General features: G+C 44.6%; 1 protein-coding gene and 1 pseudogene across 2 annotated transcripts in view; both read left to right on the top strand.

Moving 5' to 3' along the window:
- The window catches only part of Rad23 (UV excision repair protein Rad23), a 139,276-nt gene that overhangs the window by 103,285 nt on the left and 23,879 nt on the right, over positions 1-12,112 (top strand). The window lies entirely within an intron of this gene.
- Positions 4,622-4,741, top strand: LOC145393143 (5S ribosomal RNA; annotated as a pseudogene).

Below are 12,112 nucleotides of genomic sequence, written 5' to 3'. Positions count from 1 at the left end.
AGTCCCTCATGGGCGTAATTTCCTCACAAATTAGCACCTTCACAGGATGGTCGTAGAGTTGCACATCATGCTTGAACTCCACCCCATCGAGTCTCTGTCTAATAATTCCACAGGATCACTGCCACCCCCTCCTTCACTCCTCCTGACTATCCACACACTGCCCCCACACTCGCCCATGGCGTCTGTTCCAAGGCATGGTGTTCATTATCTTCAAGCTAATGGATGTTATGCTTACGCAGCCGTATATGCATAAACACTGTGTAAGCATCCTTCTGCCTCTCTCTCTCTCTCTCTCTCTCTCTCTCTCTCTCTCTTTACCATGTTAGATGCATTAGATGCAGTAAGATATATACAGTATACATATATATATACACTCAATCCTCGTAAATCGCGTGTTCATAAATCACGGATTCGTAAATCATGGCTCTGTGGCCATCAGACTGCCGCCAACCTTAAATCACTGTTAAGTCACAAATATCTCGAACCTAGGCACCCAAGTGGGCCTTTTCCGAGGAGAACCGTAAACTGCGGCATTCAAACTGAAAATCACAACCCAACAACCAATCACTGCACGTCGCGGGTGGCATATGTGCATACTAATGCCGCCATGTTGTTGCTCTTGTCCCACCAGTCCGCACACTACAGACCGTCGCCGTGGAGTACTTGAGTTACCTGCCATTTTGTGCATCTTCCCCCCGCCTCTTACCTACCATGGCCCCTCCCAACCCCCTGATGAAGCGCTATAAGCAGTATGGTGTCAAGAAGCTGCCGCAGTTGTTGTAAAGTCAACGTTTGGAGCTCATTCATCATGTTGAGAGGGGAGAGAAGGTTTCAAAGCTGGCAAAAGTGTTTGGGAAGAACAAGTGCTGATAGGTTCTAAGTTCTTCCCAACACCACCCCACTCCATTCACTTAAGCAATTTCGTCATAGGATTAAGGTGAGATCCCTTAACATGGGTTATTTCTATTTAATACATGCACTGAATATTCCTGAATTTATATGTTTGTGTTTGATGGTGCCTAGGTAGGTGAAGGTAGGGTGCTGTGGGGGCAGGTTGGCCAGTGTCCAGACCCAAATTAATTTTTCACGTAAGAGTTATTATTCATAAATCACGGAATTCGTAAATCACGGCAGTGGTCCAGATCCAAATTGCCACGATTTACGAGGATTGAGTGTGTGTGTATATATATATATATATATATATATATATATATATATATATATGTATGTATATATATATATACTGTATATATATACAGTAAAAGTCCAATATTTCGGCATCCAAATCCCCGGCAAATCTGACATTTCGGCAGTTTTGAGAAATAGTCCCATTTACGAAAATCTCCGATCGTTCGGCAGATTCTCCGATTTTTTTCGTCAGTCTTGAAATTCTCCATGAGGCTCGCCAGCTAGCTACCCGCCTTTACCCACCTTAGTAAGTGAGATAGTGAAAGTGATGGAACGAGTCTACCACTGCCATGAAGCTCAGAGGCTAGCTCTTTCTCCTATAGCATAAAGAGAGGACAAACATGTAGTGAGTCTAGCATGGGAAAGAGAATCTGTTTCGCCATTCTTCCGCCATTCTTCTGAGTTGTTGCCGTGCTGCTGCCGACTTCTCTTGATTCTTCTGTGTGCTTTGTGAACTTCGTACCGAAATACCTCTGAAATTACTATTCAAGTGTGCTGTAAGCACCGTAACATCAGACAGGAGCTTTGTAACACCTGAGTGGACCAGCCGTGTGTTGTGAACAGTATAAACATCTTCTGCGTGCTTTGAAAATGGCCTCCACGTGTGGAAAGTTAACTGGTGTTAGCAAGAAGCGTACACATAAGATGTTGACTATTGCTCGGAAAATTGAGCTGTTGAAAAAATTAGAGGCTGGCATGAGTAGGAAACAGATTATGGATTAGTTTAACGTAAGCTCCTCTGCTCCCTCCTCTCCATCACCAACAGCAGTCTCTGAACCTCAAGCTCTACTGCTGCAGCAACAGGGAGAAGAGTCCTTAGAGCCTGTTGCAGGACCCTCTACTGCTGGGGACTTCTTCCAGCAGTAGCAGACTCCAATCAACCCCTTCTATTGTACATATGTAAATAAGGAACCTACTATAAGTTTAGGTAAGTGCATGTGAACTTGTAGGCCTACTGTACCATTACATTTATATACAGTATGTTCACTAATTTCTTTATTTTTCATATTCATGTATAGTACTGTATTCATTACAGTATTGTACAGTATCAAACAGTATACAGTACTCTCTCCAAACACATTTGTAATGATGTGAGTAATGATGATAGTGTTCACCGAAACATATAAGGTACTGTACTGAGTGGGTAGGGTTTTCGATAATTCGGCAATTTTGATATTTCGGCACTTGCCTGGTCCCATAGATGCCGAAAATTCGGAACTTCTACTGTATATATATATATATATATATATATATATATATATATATATATATATATATATATATATATATATATATATACTGTATATATATAGATATATATATGAGGCGTCTAGAGCCAAAGGGGCATCCCCACCAATATACTGGTTTTGAGTTAGGTAGGGGAGACAACAGCCTTAACCCTCTTGTCAGTGACAGCACTGGTTGCCATACAAGATTCGGCCTTCTGGACAGTGGTAGAGGGGCTCAAAGTCACGTGGGTTTGTCCATGCTGCCGGGTGAACAAACCAGAGCAGGCAAGCATCTAAGCCACACTACCCAAACCAATCAGCATTCTCACTCTCTGCCACTCCCCCAGAGCAGCCAATCAGCAAGCGTGTGGCCCGCCCGGTGTGCTGGTGAGACTTCCCTCCCGTATTAACTGTGGTGTCTAATTATTACGTATTGGATTTTTACCCCATTTATCGTAGATTATTGGTGACAAGATGATCTGTTGTTATTGGGGTTGAAGGGGGGGTGACAAGATGAGTTCATCACATAGTTACAGTGAGGAGGTGGTGCCTATAACCTCTCGTAAGTGTCAGAAGTGTGTGGAGAAGTGGAAAAAGGTAGAAAGGAAGAGGAAAAGAGAGTGGTGAGGGGAGACAGAGGTAGGGGGCGTGGCACCGAGGAGGCAGAGTTGGATGTCGATCTCCTAGATGACGACCCCACCATTTAACCCCCCACTACCCCTTCTCAATTTACTTATGCATTACACTATTTTTTTTTTTTTTTAGTGTTATTATTTCAATTTATTATGGTAGAGGAAAAATAATAACTGCATTGATTTCAGATTTAGTTGTCAAAAACGTGAAATTACAGTAATAATTATTCGTTTATTAATATTAAGTGAACTGGAATCTTCAGTTAATAAAGTTTTGTACATTAATACATTCGTTGATGTTTTTTCTGCTATGTTTTTAAATCCCTACAATATGTTATTATGCCCATTTATAAATTGGGGGTTTGGTTTACTGCCTATTTTGTGGTTACGGTTATTACTGTTTTGTTTTTTTGGCTGTACATGTAGAGCATAGGCGCTGATGATCATTTTGATGTATAAAAGGTCTGTTTATTGCCTTCTGGTTATGATGTTGCCATAAACACAACTTTAAAGCGTCATAACTCAAAAGTACATTTTGGCGCCGATGCCCCTTTGGTTCTAGACGCCTCATATATACTGTGTATATATATATATATATATATATATATATATACTGTATATATATATATACAGAGTGGAATCTCAAATTTCTATTGGCATATGTACCTAAAAATCACCGTGAAAGTCAAATAATAGAAATTTCAACTGAACTTCTTATGGGAAAAATTAGTTTGGGTCTGGGGCCTCCGAACCTGACTACCTAAAATCATGATTTTTTGCCCACACCCCCTGTAAACTTTATGAACTATAATTGTGGTTAAGTAATTGTAGTTCTGCATTGTATTGCCATACTATCAGCAAGTGTATACTTGGTGTATTTCTGCCCTTTCCTGTATTGCCATTTCTGCTTTGGCTGTGAAGATTTAGAGAAGCCAGGCTGCTCTCATCCATTACCACTGCTACCCGAAGAACCACTCTTGCTTGCCATCTTGAAACAGGTAAGTTGCAATGAAAATACAAAGAAAATACATACAACTGAATTGCAGTGAAATGTACGTCCACATATGGAAAGTACAGGCTAAAAGTGCTTCACTTGGATGTAGAGGGCTGGCTGCTGGCAGGACAGTCGCAAGATGGCTTCCAACAACAGAGCATCGCCTTGCACATGGTTTGTTGTTGTTGGTGCCTACTCTCATCCAGGAGCTCTTGTCCTTAAACAACATGACTATTTTTTTTCTGTCTCTATTGTTCATTTCTGTGTTGCTCCTTATATTCATAATTACTGTACTTCTCTTTGTTTCAGTATTCTGCCTACTGTCTTTGTTACCACCTGTAATTAATTTTGTTTTAGTATTTCTACTATTGATTCTCTTCCTTTAATTTCTCTTGTTATATCTTCGAGTTACTAAAGTATTGATTAGTTAATAATAAGTATATTAATAGAATGACAGGGAATCGTCCAGGGTGCGAATTGTCCTGACAGGAAATCGTCCATGTTTTGTTGAGGAATTATCTGACTGACTTGACGGTGAATTGTCTCGGAACCATATCATCGGATGCTTCATATACTGTATGAATAAACCATGCCACGTTGAGTACGCCGCTTCCCATCCGATCAGCGAAGTTAAGCAACGTTGGGTCTGGTTAGTACTTGGATGGGTGACCGCCTGGGAACACCAGATGCTGTTGGCATCCCTACGTGTTAAGTGGGGTTGGTGGAGGATTAGTGCCCCTCCCTGTAAAACAATTAACTCTAAGCCCTTGGCCACCCCATTTGGGATACATGGCGTCTGGCAATGGATGGATGGATGGATGGATTTTCATTCTCTTCTTGACACGTCACATACGATATTAGGTTAGGCTCCTACTTATAATTTTCCTTCACTTCTAGCATTTTGGTTCACATCAGAAATATTATCTTTGCTTGTTTTGGTTGGAGTCTAGCCTTGAGAGCGCATGTCCCATACGATATTAGGTTAGGTTCATACTTTTTCTTATAATTTTCCTTCACTTCTAGCATTTTGGTTCGCATCAAAAATATTATCTTTGCTTGTTTTGGTTTGAGTCTGGCCCTGAGAGGATCGAAATACGCGACTTTGCATCGAAAAGTAAGGCAGGCAGACCACTCCAAAATGCATCGAAATTTGATTCATTGAATTCTAAACTGTCGAAATTTGAGATTCCACTGTATAGAGAGACAGAGTATATTTACAGTGTGTATATATATATATATATATACAGGCAAGTCGCCTAAGGCACGGCTAATTGGTTCTGGACCAAGCCTGCGCCATAGACAACCGTGCCATACAAATAACTAAACCAATGCCCAAAGTCCCCCTTTTCATCCCACTTTTCCCCATTTTTCTCCACTTTATACACACACACAATCAAGCAATCAGTCAATGCATGTATTACACATAACAATAGGCACAAAAAACGGGAGGGTGATCAGCCTTGTGTCTACTTGGGCAATACCACGCGCTGCAGATCGAGTGAAGAAAAGCTCGGCCAAGTAGACACAGATCAGCAGATCGACCAAAACATTAAAGAGGGTGGAGGCTGCCTGGTCAAGCACTGATTGAAGAAGTTTGTTTGATAAAGTTTGTATGCTCAAGTTTTGTGTGTGTGTGTGTGTGTGTATGTGTGTGTGTCCAACTCTGGGCATAGGCTTTACAGCCTGTTCCCAAGGCCCAGTAGTCCTCCTACATACCATACACCTCTACATGTCACCACTTTGGTGCTAACACCCACCGTCCATATTGAATACATGCTAGGGCTGTCTCATACTGGACTGGTGTATTGGTGTTAGCGGGGGTATTTTTATGACATGTCGGCAGGTCTCCTGGTAGATCAGTAAAGCCTGCTAATATGAAATTCAAATCCTTGAACTGTACCCTGCCCCAGCGGGGATTTGAACCTGGGTCCGGTAGGACTCCAGGCCACCTCTCTACCAACTGAGCCACAAGTGTCAACAAAACTCACATTTGACACAATAATAATCATTCTTATATACATGATGATGATGGTGGGAGGCATTATACTTCGTCGTAGCTCAGAGATAGGTGCTTCGTTCATAGCGGTTTTATGAACAAACCTATAAACTAGTCACAATACCCAAAGAATCTTTAATGTTTCATTACTTAACACAATGAATTTGGTGAAGTTAACCTCCTCATAAGAGAGAAAAAAGTCCACAGTTGGAACACTTGTAGTATGGAGCTGAAGTGGTCGCTATCTTCTTTGTTAACAAAGAGGGGAGCGCGTCTCCGGGGGAATTTGCCCGTGTGTTTCAAACCTTTCCGCGCCCACGCCATAGGTAGTTCATGCGCGTGGTTCATTTTGGGGGGATCTGGCACCTTGCCGTGTCATAGAAAACCATGGCATAGAAGTCCGCACCATAGGCGACGACTGTATATACAGTAATCACTCCAATATCCGGATCAATAGAGCCATCGGTAGGTTCGGATATTGGTTTTGTCCGGATATTGGGCCCCAGCTTATGGACTTGTACTTACGGACCCTAACACAGAGAAACACCTATACAACTCCCTCCGGACATGCATAGCACCTATTTAACACCCAAATCACACCAATAAGGCACATAAATGACTGAAATAAATGCAATAGACACATAAAATGTGGGTTTAGAAGTATGTTCATACATTAATAAACATTCTGGTACTTATGGACTCTAACCGAACCTAACCTAACCGAACCTAACCGAACTCTGAAAAACACATTCCTACTGCACATGCATGAGGTAAGTTTAGTATGGAAAGAAGTACAGTATGACACTTTCTGGTAAGTATAGTATGGGAAAAAATACAATATGAAACATTCTGGTAAATATAGTATGGAAAATAGTACAACATGAAACATTTTGGCTACTTACAGCAAGTCCCTGGCCACCTCGATGAATAACCGCCTCCTCTCGGACTCTGACAGTAAGAACGATTTCCTGAAGCACTTGCACTACACTCTTCCTGAAGTCTTGCACTGAACTTAGTCACTAACACACAGAAGTCATGGCGAACAGCGCAGGTTCTTTTGAGGAGACACAGTGTTCACTTTCGGAGTCCAAATAATGTTCCATTAAATTTACAGTGTTGCACATTAACTTTTCCCAAGTTTTTTTAAGTTTCCAAAGCCATTTTGGGAAACAAAGAAGGTTAGTTACGTTAAATTTCTTATTCTACTTAGAGTGATTACTTTTCTCCCAACTTGAAAACCTTAACACAACACACCGTTTTTGTCACTGCACAACACTGTAAAATTCCCGTTTTAGTGGTCTAGTGGAGAAGTTCTTGCTGTTTATTCACTGTCAGAGCCTTCGAGAGTATCACTGGCAGGCGTCCAAGGGGTGCATCGGTGGGTAGTGGTGATGGCGTACCGATACAGAAGACTCTGAAGACAGCCGCAAACTCACGTCGAGCGGTGACTCCACTGTAGCTGATGTGCTGGGCTGTGGCTCGGAGCATGAGGGCCTGTCTTGGGGAGGCAACGGAGTGGAACCAGGGCTTGGCACAGCGGGGTCACGGGCCTGAAAAAACTGTCAATCGTTGACTGACGCATAAGGACCGACGATTCTGGCGATTGATGATGCGCTGCCGGAAAGCACGCACTTCCTCCACGAGTCCCAAGGGCCCCATCTCCCTGTCGCAGTCCGGGTGTTCCAGGTAGTCTAGGGCGAACTCTAGATGTTCCCGGAGTGCGCTCAGCTTGGGGATGGCTGGAGTAGTGTCCTGCTGGGCGGAGTCTGCATCATCATCGCCTTCGCTCGTCGGAATCTTCAAGTTCGGGACTGACACCAGCAACCGAAGACGCGATCTCGATATCAGACAACGTCTGATACCCAGGATCGCCTCGTCGTCGTCCAACCACTCACGAACATCGTCCACATCAACATCGTCGCCGTGCGTACGCAGCCGTGCATGGAAGTCATCCACGTCAAACCCTAGGAAATCGTACTCCACATCTGTTCCGAGAAGCAGACGAGACCAACCATTTTCAAGAGTTTTCACAGGGACTTCCTTCCATGCACTAGCCCAGTTGTACAGCGCAGACTTGATGTTGTTAGCGGCGAAGGTTTTCCAAAGTTTTCCGCTTGCACTCGAGTGTCACGTCCTTCCCTGCGCTCGTCCTCGTCCTCGAGAACCACCATCACCTCGTCCAGGAACTTCCGACGGTACAGGCGCTTTGTTGCCACGATCACTCCTTGGTCCATTGGTTGAATGAGAGCAGTCGTACCAGGTGGCAGAAACATGCACCCTGATACGGCCATTCTCAGCAACCAAGTCCTTGTCGCACGGGTGGGCAGGTGCATTGTCGAGGAGAAGGAGAGCCTTTACCTGGTCGCGAGGAATTCCCAGTGTCTTCGTCTGGTAATGGTTCTGACCAAGCCTTGACGAAGTGATGGGTGAAACCAGTCTTTGACAAATCACAGCTGTGAACCATGCTTTCAAAGAATGGTACCATACGACAGGAAGGACATCCATCACCCCACGAAGGCACCGAGGCTGCTTTGCACGGCCAACAATAACGGGCAAGCCGGTGCATGCCGTTAGCATTGGCACAACACAAAGCAGATATCCGTTCCTTAGAAAGCTTGCGGCCAGGTACACGCTTCTCCGTCTCATCGGCGAGAGTGTTCGTTGGCACCGACGATAGAATAGGCCAGTTTCGTCAGCGTTATAGACTTGAAAGAGTGAGGCCCTCCCTGTCGATCAAGCCTTTCACCTTGTGCCGAAGAAGTTTCGTCCACTCCAAGTTTCGTTAGCTCAATGCTTCGCCATGTGCTTTACGGTTAGTAAGGCCATGTCGCAACTTGAACGCGAAGAGCCAACCCTCGGATGCCTTGAAGTCATAGGGCGTCGTGAAGCCTTGCAAACTTCTCAGCAGCAGCCTTCAGCTCCGTTCCACATACCATCACACCAGCTGCACGTTGCTGTCGATGCCAAATCAACGTGGAGCGGTCGATCTCTGCATACTTGGGGGTAAACATAACCTTCCTCTCCACGTGACTGCGTTTGCTTCTCGACGAGAAGTCAGCCGTGTACTGCATGAGCTTGTCTCGGGAACGCTTGATATCAAACAAAGTCGACCGGGCCAGGTTGAACTCGCGGAGAATGCGAGAGGAAGACCAACCCGCATCAACCTTCTCCAATATCCACAAGTTTCTTCTCACATTTGAGTCAACACCACTCTCTTCCTTTTCTCAGGAGGCGGGGCCATCATCACACACACTAAGAGTAGGGCAGAGAGCAGCAGGAGGCCTTGCAGCAAGTACGGCACCACCACAAGCGAGCACGTGGGCAGCCATTACGAAAGAGCGCAGGTCCAGTCGCGGTGAGAGACAGGCGGGAAGTGGGGAGGATGCAGCGGCGCTCTATCGGACGTCGGAGGAATGACGAACCAAAACAATGCTCTCACGCGGCGCGCGCGGCAAGTTCAAATTACGGACGGCAAAAAATCGGTTTTTTTTCCAATTTTTTTGGATTTTCGGACCATTTTGGGAATGTTTGATCCCAGGACGATAAGGTTCGGTTAGTGGGGATGTTCGGTTATTGGGCGTCCGGATATTAGAGTGATTACTGTACTGTATCTATATATACAGTACCCTCGTGTCCAAGATGGTAATATTGTCACCTGAGGGTCCTGTCTAGGATGAAAAATGTCTTGGACGAACACAAGACCTTATGGGAAAAAAAATCATCACAAAATCTTCTAAAAGTGCCCCTAAAAACATCAACTTAGACCTATTTTGGCACCAAAACAAATTTCCTCACCTTGAAAGTGTGTTTATGAGCTTATCTCCAGCTTAGTAGCTCAATTATCTCCAGCTTAGTATCCTGAGATAGATGGCGGCGCTGCAAGGGGTTAGCACACGGTTTCATAAGCATGGTTACGTAAGGAGAGCAATAACCTAGGAGCAGACGCTGAGTGCAACACGCGGTAAGTGTGTCCATGATGCTCTGGTGAGAGACAAAAGCAAATCCCGCTTGTTCATCACATGATCAGATGCCAATATTGGACAACATCTCAACAGCATCACTCTCCCAGGTGCGGGAACCATGTTGGACCGGGAGAGACTGTCATAGCTGTATTCTCCTCGGATTTGGGTCGTTATGAGCCATTGGTTCTGTATTGGATGTATGAAACCGTATTACAGCAATATTTTGGATTATTATTTATATTATTTTTCATCTCTGTCTTGGACATGAAACATCTTGGACAAACCCGTCTTGGATGCAAGGGTTGTGTATATATACACAGCAAAAGTCCATTAACCCTTTAACCGCGGGCATTGTTTTGCCCCGACTGGCCTCTCCCGCAGGGGTTCCAGCCAAAATGTAAACAAACTTTAAACCGTTATAACTCTGCACAGAATAAATCTAGAGCGAAAAATAAGGTACCATTAGAAAGTACTAACCTTCGGCTTTGCATTGATGTAGGTTTCATGATTTCGTTGACTATCACTGGATGGGCAGTGCCATTAGAAGTGAGCGATCTAAAATCACTATTTTTCGCTCACACACCATTACCTTCGCCCACACACCATTACCAAATGCCAACCTCATTCTGATAATAATACTATAAACATATATGAACACTGCACATACGATAAACACCCACTCTGTGTTCACTGAGGCAGGTAAAAGGCACTGTAATTGCCCGCACTTCACTATCACATCAGCTGTGTTGTAATCACTATTTTTCGCTCACACACCATTACCAATTGCCAACCTCATTCTGATAATAATACTATAAACATATATGAACACTGCACATACGATAAACACCCACTCTGTGTTCACTGAGGCAGGTAAAAGGCACTGTAATTGCCCGCACTTCACTGCCACATCTGCGGAGTTGTAGTCACTATTTTTCGCTCACACATCATTACCAAATGCCAACCTCATTCTGATAATAATACTGTAAACATATATGAACACTGCACATACGATAAACACCCACTCTGTGTTCACTGAGGCAGGTAAAAGGCACTGTAATTGCCCGCACTTCACTGCCACATCAGCGATGTTGTCACTCACACAGCTGGACAGATACTGATGCGTGTTGGTCAGGGGTGGGGTGGGAGGTGGGGGCCCGGGGGGTGGGGGTCGGCTGGAGTGAAAGAACTTAATAGCTACTCTCCCTTGAAACAATTGGCGCACGGAAAAAACACGCAGTATTCAAAATATTCACAAACATTCGAGAATGACACCCGCGGTTTGGTCCAGTTTTTGCAATGTCATTCTAGGATGACACCCGCGGTTAAAGGGTTAACCCCTAAAGTCCTAATCGCATCAGTTGATGCAATTTGAGTTTTATGCCAAAATGCCTAATTGCATTAATTGAGTGGGGCCTGTAAAAAACTGTGGAGCGCTTGATCCACCCTGATTATGACATACATGGCTTCAGGCCAATGAGAACTCTCCCTTGATGTGGGGTGAGGGAGGATCGGACAAACCCAGGTGGTGGGGGGGCACCCCCCCTCTCTGCCGCGTCCATGCTACCCTCTACTCCACTCCCTCATTCCCTTCTTGTCCCCCATCACTCTCCCACCCCTCCACGCACCTGTATCTCTCCTCCCACCACCACCTGCGTCCCTTCCCACCCTTCCTTGCCTGTCCTCCCCTCCTTCTAGCTTCATCCACCCCACTAAACCCCACCCCCATCCATCCCTCCTTGTCCCTCACTACCCTTCCAACCCACTACAGACCCCCGAGAGTTATCATGCCTGATGTACGTACCTGTATCATATTATTTCTACTTCTTCCCAAATTTACATATAACTACACCTCACTGTTCATTTCTCATGTCGTACCTACCAGTTTCCATACGTACGTAGTTGGAGAATGCTATACAGTATGTTGTACTAGGTATGATGCATCTTTTTTTTTTTTTCATTCTCCCTACCTGCCCAGGTAAGTACCTCTGATTAGTCTTCGTCTCCGAGCAAACATTTACTCTGGGTAAACACAACCGCCAGCCCTTCGTGGTCAACTCATCTGCCTGTTTGTCAGTTAGTTAGTTACCGTAGTTAGTTAGGGAGTCACTGCA

This window comes from Coenobita brevimanus, chromosome 23 (genome assembly GCF_032717465.1).
Source record: "Coenobita brevimanus isolate Jiangsu-jjx chromosome 23, ASM3271746v2, whole genome shotgun sequence".
In the NCBI taxonomy this organism is placed as follows: Eukaryota; Metazoa; Arthropoda; class Malacostraca; order Decapoda; family Coenobitidae; genus Coenobita; species Coenobita brevimanus.
The sequence above is the reverse complement of the archived record's forward strand: the minus strand, read 5'-3'. Positions and strand labels throughout refer to the sequence as shown.